The sequence below is a fragment of the Jaculus jaculus genome, chromosome 13, assembly GCF_020740685.1.
Source record: "Jaculus jaculus isolate mJacJac1 chromosome 13, mJacJac1.mat.Y.cur, whole genome shotgun sequence".
NCBI lineage: Eukaryota > Metazoa > Chordata > Mammalia > Rodentia > Dipodidae > Jaculus > Jaculus jaculus.
This window is the reverse complement of record NC_059114.1, coordinates 7195259-7206219: the sequence shown is the minus strand read 5'-3', so window position 1 is coordinate 7206219 and position 10961 is coordinate 7195259. Positions and strand designations below refer to the sequence as shown.

At 50.3% G+C, this 10961-nt stretch overlaps 1 non-coding gene across 1 annotated transcript; it reads left to right on the top strand.

The window, feature by feature from the left end:
• The first annotated feature begins 514 nt into the window (after nt 1–514).
• On the top strand, nt 515–676 carry LOC123454418. Its single transcript, XR_006633378.1, has one exon. It is a non-coding gene; the product is annotated as a U1 spliceosomal RNA (small nuclear RNA).
• The last annotated feature ends 10285 nt before the right edge of the window (nt 677–10961 follow it).

Below are 10961 nucleotides of genomic sequence, written 5' to 3'. Positions count from 1 at the left end.
ATGAGGCTGGGTATCCATCTATGTCAGCCCAGTGATTGGGGGACAATTTACAGTGAGTGACAAAAGCAGGGAGCTTGTCTTGCCCAGAATGTGCATGCCACGTTTCCTTTCCCCGGCTCAGCGCCCACAACACGCACTACCCTCTCTCCTCGCCGCCGGTCTCCTCTCCCCGGAGAGTCACCCTTGCTAGGGGGCCCCTGAGGGGTGAGGGGGGTGTCCATTCTGGGATGAGCGGCTCAGAAGCAGAAGTGGCCGCTGTGTGCCCAGGCTGTGGCCAGGACCAATCAGGGGCTGCATCCCAGGCTGGTCACATCACCTCCTAATGTGTCTTCTGTGAGCTCACAGGTGGTGATGAACATCTGTCGCAGGGTGAGGTGGGGGGGCCTGGCTGCTACAAAGCCCGAACGTCTGGGGTCGGGGGTGTACAAAAGGCACTTTCCTCACGCGCGAACCTTAGGGGACAATGAAAAGCACGGTGGGTTTGTTTCAGCACGTCATTTGAAAAGCTTTGTGAGGACTCTCCAGGCAGGGCGACACCATGGTCACAAAGGTGGTTTTCCCAGGACACGCTTTTCCATGGCACTCCAGATGTGCAGACCCCTGTCATTCCCCCAAACGTGGGAAACCCGACAGCATCATCTGTGGTAGTGGGGACCTGTGTTTGCACTCTCTCCTGAATAAAAATAAAATCAGCCGGGCGTGGTGGCGCACGCCTTTAATCCCAGCACTTGGGAGGCAGAGGTAGGAGGATGGCTGTGGGTTCGAGGCCACCCTGAGACTCCATAGTGAATTCCAGGTCAGCCTGGGCTAGAGTGAGACCCTACCTCGAAAAACCAAAAAATAAAAATAAAAAATTAGGGCTGGAGAGATGGCTTGGCGGTTAAGCGCTTGCCTGTGAAGCCTAAGGACCCCGGTTCGAGGCTCGGTTCCCCAGGTCCCACGTTAGCCAGATGCACAAGGGGGCGCACGCGTCTGGAGTTCGTTTGCAGAGGCTGGAAGCCCTGGCGCGCCCATTCTCTCTCTCTCCCTCTATCTGTCTTTCTCTCTGTGTCTGTCGCTCTCAAATAAATAAATAATAAATGAACAACAAAAAAATATTTAAAAAAAAAAATAAAAATAAAAAATTAATTAAATAAATTTTTAAAAAAAAGTAAAACTCATGTGAATGCAAAAATAAAAACCTCCTCATGAACACAGTCTCAAAATGGTACCCAAAGGCAGGCTTGATAGCGGCCCAGGCATGCTGAAGCCAGGACCCAAGAGAAAATAGCAATGGTACTGCTTACGTCATTATTTAAGTTTTTTCCTAGTGAATTTTTGCATACATGTTGATGTCTTAAAATATTGGATTCAAATGTTTTCATTACTGAGATTCGATGGGGTGAGGGGGAGTCATCTCCTCTCTTCTGTTTTGTATCCCAGAATCTCACCCACTCTTACCCCTTAGTTCCGGCCCTGCCCAGCACTGTAATGACGATGCTCCTTGCTGGGGAAACCGAGGGCCCGGGCCAATGCCGTGCACCATCTGGGGATCCGAGAAGGAAGACGCTCTGATTCCCCGTGCTGAGGAGCCCGCGGTGGGACCGCAGTGTGAGAACCCAGACGGTGAAGTCAGCCAGCCACACTCTCTCCTCCTCGTCTCTGGGACAGCGGCGGCTAATTTTAGAGCTCTGCCGGCTATTGGAATGCCTGGGAAGGCCCGGCAACCTATTATTTTGGATGAGTCTGTCTGGGATGTTTCCCAAAGAGATTAGCAGAGTAGACTGGGAGGAGGCCGGCCCTGGCTGTGTGCAGACATCTGTCCATTCGGGCCTGTTGGGAACAAATGCACAAGGCAGACTATACCCCACGCCCACCCCTGTGGCCTGGAACCTTGGAATCAAAAAGCCCAGGCTTGGACTGGAGAGATGGCTTAGCAGTTAAAGCACATGCCTGCAAAGCCTAAGGACCCAGGCACGATTCCCCAGTACCCACAAGGTGGCAAAGGTGTCTGGAGTTCATTTGCAGTGGGTAGAGGCCCTGGCTGGCTCACTCGCTCGCTCTCTCTCACTTGATCTCACTTGCTCGCTCGCTCTCCCCCTCCTTCTCTCTCTCTGTCTCTCTTTCTCTCTCATTCACTTGCTTGCTCTCTCTCTCCCCCTCCTTCTCTCTCTCTGTCTCTCTTTCTTTCTCTCTGCCTCTTTTTCTCTTAAATAAATAAACACATAATTTTTTTTAAGAAAAAAAATCTTTCAAGAACCTCTTCCTTAATCTCCACTCTTACATGCATATTCCATAATGATTTTGTTTGTGATTGTACATTGGTTTTTAGGACCCATTTGTACATTTCTCCCTAGTCTATTCTTGGGATCTCTCTCCTACTCTTCCGTGCTCAACTCAAACAGTTTCCCCCTCAGCCCACCCCCTTCCCCACCTTCTCCCCTCCGTAGCCCCTCCTCTTTATTACTGCATAAGTACAACCTTCCATATCCTCAACAGCGTCTAAATCTGTGGAACCTAACAGCCTCCCCACCTTCCTCTCCCTGATGTACCTTTTCCACATCCATCTTTTTCAAAGTGAACACTAGTCTCTACCCTAACCCACCCTGCTTCCCTCCCACATAGGAACAACCAATGTCCCAGTGCAGTCCACACCGTGCCGAGACCAAGGAAGTTGAAAACCTCTACAGTGAAAACCTAAAGGCACTCAAGAGAGAGCCACTAGGAAGTGGGAAGACCTCCCATGTTTGTGCATTGCAAGAGTCAGTATTGTGAAAATGGCTAATCTACCAAGAGCAATCGACAGACTTAACGCTACCCACTCCCCGCAAAAATTCCAACTCCAGGCTTAAGGGACAGCTTAGCAGTTAAGGCACTCGCCTGCCAAGCCAAAGGACCCAGGTTTGATTCCCCAGAACCTATGTAAGCCAGATGTACAAGGTGGCACATGTGTCTGGATTCATTTTCAGTGGCTGAATGCCCTGGCACACCCATTATCCCTCTCTGTATCTCTTTCTTTCCATCTCTCTCAAATAAATAAAATATTTTTTTAATGCCAATGCCATTCTTCACAAAAATTGGGGGGGGGGGGCTCAGAAGAACAAAAGACCTCAGATAGACAGAGAAAGAAATCCTGAGCTAAATAAATGAACAAGGATGGAGGTATCACCATATGTGACTTCAAGGTATATTGCAGCGTCATGGTAAGAAAAACAACATGGTACTGGCACAAAAGCAGAAACAGAATAGAGGATCCAGATATGCGCTCAGGCAGCTACAGCGATCTGATTTGTGGCCAAAATGCCAAACATACTCACTGGAGAAAAAGACAAGTGATGCTGGGAAAACTGGATATATCTGTATGTAGAAGACTGAAACTAGATCCTTCTCCCTCCCCATGCACAAGCATTAACCCCCAAAGGATCAAAAGGCCTTAACATCACACCCCAGAAACTCTGAAACTGCGAGAGGAAAGGGCAGGGGAAACACTGCAACGTGTAGGCGCAGGGCAAGGACCGGTCACTCGGGAAATAAGACCAACAAATGGGACCTCGTGAAATTAAAAGGCTTCTGTGCAACAAAGGAAACTGCTAAGCAAGCCGAGAGACGGCCCCCAGCATGCAAGAAAACCTTTGCCAGCGTCAATATGTAGAATATACAAAGAGTTCAAAAAGTTAAACAAAGAGTCAAACACCCCAACCAAAAATGGGCTGCACATCTGGAGAAATGGCTTAGCAGTTAAGGAACTTTCCTGCAAAGCCTACAGACCCAGGTTAAATTCCCCAGGACCCACGTAAGCCAGATGTACAAGGTGGCGCATATGTCTGTAGTTTGTTTGCAATAGCTGGAGGCACACCCATTCTCTCTTTCTTTCTCTCTCTCTCTCTCTCTCTCTCTCTCTCTCTCTCTCTCTGTCTGTCTTTCTCTCTCAAATAAATGAATAAATAAAATACTTTTTAAAAACAGGCTACAGAAGACAGCCAGGCATGGTGGCACACACCTTTAATCCCAGCACTCAGGAGGCAGAGGTAGGAGGATTGCTATGGGTTCGAGGCCAGCCTGGGATTACAGAGTGAGTTCCAAGTCAGCCTGAGCTACAATGAGACCCTACCTCAAAATAAAATAAAATGGGCTACGAGACAGAATAGGGAGTTCTCAAAAGAGCAAGTGAAAATGGCTAACATCTACTTTAAAAGTGCTCAATAACATCATCTATCAGAGAAATACAAGTGAAAATGACTTTGGAAATTCCATCTCACTCCAGTGAGAATGGGTGCCATTCAGAAATCAAATGACAACAAATGCTGGCAAGGGTGAGGGAGAAGAGGAGCCCTTATTGCCATCCATGAGAGAGTAAGCTAGCAAAGTCACCATGGAAATCAGTGCGGAGGTTTCTCAAAAAGTGGAAAACAGAGGCTGGGGAGATCACTCCGCAGTTAAGGCACTTTCCCAGAAAGTTTAAGGACCGAGGTTCAATTCCCAAGTACCCACGTAACGCCAGATGCATGAGGTGACTCATACTTCTGGAGTTCATTTGCCATGGCTGGAAGTCCTGGGGTGCTCATTTTCATTTCTCTCTCTCTCCCACCCCCCTTCTCTCTCTCCTCTTCTCTCTTAAATAAATAAATAGATAGCAAGTGAAAAATAGAACACTCACCATATGACCCAACTGCAGCACCCCTGGGCATACACTAAATACACCACATTTCACTACAGAGATCCTTGCTCATCCGTGTTTTGGCTGCTCGACTCACAGCAGCTTAGGAAATGGAGTCTGTCTAAATGTCCATCACTTGATGAACGGGCAATGAAGACATGAGGCATGTACACGATGGGGTTTTATTCAGTTGCAAAGCAAAACGAAATTGGTAGGAAATGGATAGGCCTTGAAAATATTACACTCAGTGTGGTCACCCAGGCTCAGAAAGAAAGACAAAGGCCACATGGGGCTGCCAGCCTGGAATGTCTACTAGGCTTGTATGCGAGCTGGAATGAGCGTTAGAAACCAAGTAGAAACCAAGGACGTAGAAAGGAATATCAGAGGGGGCAGCGGGGAGAACCTTAAGGGAGGGGACAGTAGACCACGTGCGACAGAAAGTGAGGGGCGGGGCTGGAGAGAGGGCTCAGCGGTTAAGGCTCTTGCCTGCAAAGCCTAATGACCTGGGTTCGATTCCCTAGTGCCCACGTAAAGACAGATGCACAAAGTGGCGCATGATTGTGGAGCTAGTTTGCAGTAGCTAGAGGCCTTGGTCACCCCCCCCACTTTCTCTTTCTTTCTCTCTCTCTCTCTCTCCTTTTTTTTTTAATTTTTTTGTTCATTTTTAAATTTATTTTTTATCTGAGAGCGATAGACACAGAGAGACAGAGAGAGAGAGAATGGGCGCGCCAGGGCCTCCAGCCACTGCAAGCGAACTCCAGATGCGTGCGCCCCCTTGTGCATCTGGCTAACGTGGGACCTGGGGAACCAACCCTTGAACCGGGGTCCTTAGGCTTCACAGGCAAGCGCTTAACCGCTAAGCCATCTCTCCAGCCCATCTCTCTCTCTTCTTGCAAATAAATTTTTTTTTTTATGAGAGAGAGAAAAAGTTGGCACACTAGGGCCTCTGGCCACTGCAAATGAACCCCAGACACGTGCACCATCTTGTGTGCATGTGTCACCTTGTACATCTGGCTTACGTGGGTTCTGGGGAGTTGAACCTGGGTCCTTAGGCTTTGCAGGCACTTCACTGCTGAGTCAGCTCTCCAACCAATAAAATATTTAAAAATAAAAACTAAATATAGGAGCTGGAGAGATGACTGAGCAGTGAAGGCACTTGCCTGTGAAACCTAAGGACCCAGGTTCGATTCTCCAGATCCCATGTAAACCTGATGCACAAAGTGGTGCGTGCATCTGGAGTTCGTTTGCAGTGTCTGGAGGTCCTGGTATGCCCATTCACATTCATTCTCTTTCTCTCTTTCTCTCTCTCTCTCTCTTTCTCTCGCTCCCAAATAAATAAATAAAAATATTTTTAACAGAACTGGTTTGTGGTAAAGGGGGTGGAGGTGTTGGGGGCTTCAGGCTGAAAAAGCCATACTATAGCACAAGCAGAGAAGGCCGTTCTGCTGGGGGCTCAGAAGACCACAGAAATGCCGATGGAAATGAAGCTGGTAAGACAGTGCTCACCGGCCCTCAGACTAGAACGGACCGTTGGGAACCGGACTGGAGGCCATTTGTGGAACACTTTGCCCATGTCTTGAAATTTTCAGTGAGGCCGAATTCTAATGTAAAGGACTAATTTCTTTTTCTTTTTTTATTTTCTAAATTTTATATTTTAATTGACCATGTTATACAGTATTTGCGTAGTACATTTTGATCACAATCACCTTCCGTCAGCTTCTCTTTGCCCCTTTCCCTCCCATGAAGTCCCTTCCTCCTCCCAACTACTTCTGTAGCCCTAACCCCAGTGACCCACATCTGCCAGCTAGACCCCCCAAAGGCTCGGTAACCTCCCCAGACAGCACCACCAGCTGGGTGCCGAGCGTTCCGAGCAGGAGCCCACGGGGATGGTTCACGCAGAACCATAGCACAGGGCGTACGGGCTTCTTTTGACATCTTGGTTTTGTTTTGGTTTGGTTTTTCAAGGTAGGGTCTTGCTCTAGCCCAGGCTGACCTGGAATTCACTATGTAGTCTCAGGGTGGCCTCGAACTCACGGCGATCCTCCTACCTCTGCCTCGCTAGTGCTGGGGTTAAAGGCGTGCGCTGCCATGCCCGGCTTCTTTTAACATCTTGTAACCATACAGAAAATCTGGGGGGGCGGGGGCGGGGCAGGTCATTTCTGGAGACAGGTGAGGTGAGGTGGGAATTGCCCAGGAGCCCCAAGCACTGGACCGACTTCAGAACAGACTTCCATGAAGGAAGACAGCACAGAGGCAGCAGAATCAGGCTGCCGCCCTGCACCCCAGGCCAGGGAGCTCGAGACGGACGCGCACCCCAGCTTGAAATGTCTCTCCACCAGCACCTGCTGCCACGCCCACCTTAGGTACCATCCTCAGTCACCTGTGTGCAAGCTGCCCTCCATGAAACACCGGGTAGTGGTGTAAGCCAACTGAGCTGTTCACCAGGGTCATGTTCGAAAGGCCAAGAAAGAGTGTGTGCAGAGAAAGTGGCTTTCTCTGTCCACCTCTCCTGTCCACCTTCTGTCCTTCCTCCTGTACCCCAAGCAGAGCACTCAGAGGGCACGTTTCCCCTCAAGATGCAGAAGTGAGACGTGAGGGCCATCTGGCTGCCACGTCTGCCACCCCATTGATCACCAGGGTTGATACAGCTGATCTGCCTCACTAGGCTGTGGGGTTCCCTCCCTCCCTCTCTGCTCTATGTCGGCCCCTCCCATGGGTTCAGTCAAATAGAACATCTAGCCCTGAACAGGAGCACTGGTCATTCAAGAGGACATGAACATTCTTCCATCTCTCGATCTGCCTCTTCCTTTCTCTCAAATAAATTAATAATAAAAATTCAAAATAAAAAAAAAAAGGGCTGGAGAGATGGCTTAGCGGTTAAGCGCTTGCCTGTGAAGCCTAAGGACCCTGGTTCAAGGCTCGGTTCCCCAGGTCCCACGTTAGCCAGATGCACAAGGGGGCGCACGCGTCTGGAGTTCGTTTGCAGAGACTGGAAGCCCTGGCGCGCCCATTCTCTCTCTCTCCCTCTTTCTGTCTTTCTCTCTGTGTCTGTCGCTCTCAAATAAATAAATTTAAAAAGAAAGTATTAAAAAAAAAAAAGAAAGAAAAGAAAAGCCTGGAGAGATTGCTTAGTGGTTAAGGGGCTTGCCTTCAAAGCCAAAGGAACCAGGTTCAATTCCCCAGGACCCACGTAAGCCAGACGCACAGGGTGCAGCGCGTGCCTGGAGCTCTTTGCCGTGGCTGAAGGCCCTGATGTGACAATTCTCTCCTCTCTCTTTCTCTTTCTCCCTCTCTCTCCCTCTCTCTCTCACTCTCTATCTCTCCTCTCTTTCTCTCTCTATCTTTCTCTCTGCCTCTTCCTCCCTCTCAAATAAATTCATAATAAACATTTAAACATTACAAAGAGAGAATATGAGCATCCGCCACGGCATTATGAATGCAGCAATCAGTCTTGGGTGGAGGACAATACCTCGGGACACTGCTCACCCTGTGGCAATTACACTCTTTCCTCCTCCTCTTCCTCGTTGCTCCCTGAACCTTGGTGGGTGTGTTGTTGTAAGTCTACTTGAGCACTCTGCACCCTCTGGATTGCTGCTTTGATGAGTTTCCAGTGCCCTCAGTGCCTGTCACCGTTGCCCTGGCGCAGGTTCTGGGGTGGCAGAAGAGAGGGTATGAGAGGAATGGGACCGGCCGATGATCTGTTCATACAGTAAAGTTCCGAGTTAACCAAAGAAACCAAGCAGAAGAACTGTACGTGAGTAAGCTGTGCTCCCCTGCTCGAACCTCCAGCCTGGGTTTCAAGATGGAGAAGGCAGGGGGAGGGGGAAACCAGGGACCCTCCTGGACGATGGCTCAGGCCATCTGCTGTGGGGCCCTTGTGGAGTCACTGGCTCCATAGGAATGCCCCTTGAGCTAAGTTGTGTCGCAGAAGTAGTGTCTTGACCCCACCGTGTTGCCCGAGACCCCTCTCCTGGCCAGCTTCCCCCAAGGCTGGGGTCTTCTCTTGGAGCAGACCAGTCCTCGCTGAGACCCAGATGTGCTGTGTATTAATTAGCTCTGCTGCCACTGCCCTGCGGTCCTTAAGGAGGCACCAGGGTATTTCTGGAGAATTAAACCACTGCTTCAGCCAGATCTCGTTTGCAAGTGCCGAGTTAGCCCCTACCGTACACGGAATCAAGTGGTCAGTCCCTCGATGCCCAAATCCAAACATAGTCACCGCCTACGCTCTGAGAGGACCTCATCTGACCGCAGTTTGGGGGAGATTCTCCAAGCGCAGGCTATGGGTGAGAGAACCATGAAGACATTGAACACGTCACCTCTGGACCTTGGAAATGGCTCAGTGAATAAAACGTTCGCCATGCAAGTGTGAGCACCTGAGTTCAGGTGCATAGAACCCACGTGAAGCCAGATGTTTGAGCATCGGTAATCCCAGAGTGCTTACAGTGAGAAGGGAGGTGGAGATGGAAGACCTGGCCGGGAGCTCATGAGCCTGGTGAATGAATGGAGCCATGACACTAAAAACAAATTATATATATATATAATATAAAAACAATTATATATATATAATATAAAAACAAATTACATATATATAATATATAAATACATATATATATCTTTGCATTGCTGGGACAAAGCACCCAACCAAAGAGCAGCTGATAGGAGGAAAAAATTATTTTGGCTCACAGTCTCGAAGGGACGCTCCATGATGATGGCAGGGAACAGCATGGCGTGAGCAGAGGCCAGACGTCACCTCTGCCACGGCAGGTGGAAAACAGCAGCAGGAGAGGGAGCTAAGTTCTGGCAAGGGGGAGCTGGCTAGAACACCTCTAAGCCCACCCCCAGTTAACACACCTCCTCCAGCAAGGCTTCCCCTCCCAAATTGCCACCAGCTGGGGACCACGCATTCAGAACACACAAGTCTGGGGCTGAAGAGATGGCTCAGTGGCTCAAGGCACTGGCTTGCAGTGGCCCAGGCTTGATTTCCCCGGTGCCCACGTATAGTCACACACACAGAGTGTCACATGCATCTGGAGTTCATTTGCAGTGACGGGAGGGCCTGGTGCAGCCATTCTCTGTCTCTTAATTAATTAATAAACAAATAAAATATTTTTTCTAAAAAAAAAGAGAGAAAAAGAAAAGCCATCTCATCACACATGTGAGGAAACTGAGTCAGGTGTGCAACTGAGTCCTGGGCAGAGCTAGCTCTTGTCAGGACATTTCCCTCCAGCACCTCAGCTAGAGAGAAAGCAGAAGCCACAATGACCCAGACACTGAGGTGCTGTCACCCAGGCCATGGCACCCAAGTGCAGAGTTAAGCTAAGTCCAAGATGGTCCAGGGACCCTCCAGGACCCCCAGGTGGGAGGCAACACGACCCAGCAGCCTCCTCCACAAAGCCCCAAGCTGAGCAACCCAAAGATGCTCGGGACGCCTGCCTGCCGGGCGGGTAAGAATTACTAGGCGGCCCTGACTCTGGCTGAGGCACAAGAAATACTACCACGCCGGAGCACAGAGCTAATGAGAAACCCAGCCAGCTCGCAGACGCTGAGCAAGAAATACAGCCCGGCTGCCGGGAGGAAGAGCAGCTCCCGAATCCGTCCCCTCCATCTGCGGATCGATCCAGCCGGGAAGCGGGTGGGGAGGGGGCTTGGGAAACAGATAACGCGGGAGATCTACGACGGCAGGAGCTCGGGCTGGCGAGGGGAGAGGCTAGAGTCACGTAAATCAAAGGCCAAGTGAGAGAGAGAAGGGAGATAACAGGATTTGTGTTCACGGCAGCGTGGACTGGGTCCCCGAGGCAGCGAGCCCCTGGGGAGGAGGGAGAGGTGGCCCAGGGAGGGTTAGCTTGACAAACAATGTCACACCTACAACAACCAAGGCTCTCCGGGTCCCTCTGGGCACAGCCCCCATCGCCCTCTCCCTAAACCCCTGGTTCTCATCTCAGATGCTGAGCTAAGGGACCTCCAAGCCTGTCCCCTCTCCCCCATGAGCCACCAGGATGGATTTCAAAGCTCAGGTCAGGCCAAGACGGACAGCAACGGGGCATTTTCTGAGAGCTTTGTGCCCCAGGCTCCGCTGGCCGCGTCCTGCCTAACTCCTGCACTATTTGCCCTGGGACAGAGACGCCGTGAGCCTTCCCATCAGACACATTGAGGACTCTGGGGCTCAGAGAGGTTGAGGAAAAGTGACCTGCAGACCACAGAGATCAACCGGAATTCAAGCCCAGATAGTCTGGCTCCCTGGCCCTTGTTCCTGACCTTGACCCCACCACTGAGTCTACTGGCCCGAATGGGTGTGATCGATGGGAGGCGGTGTGACCTACCCACA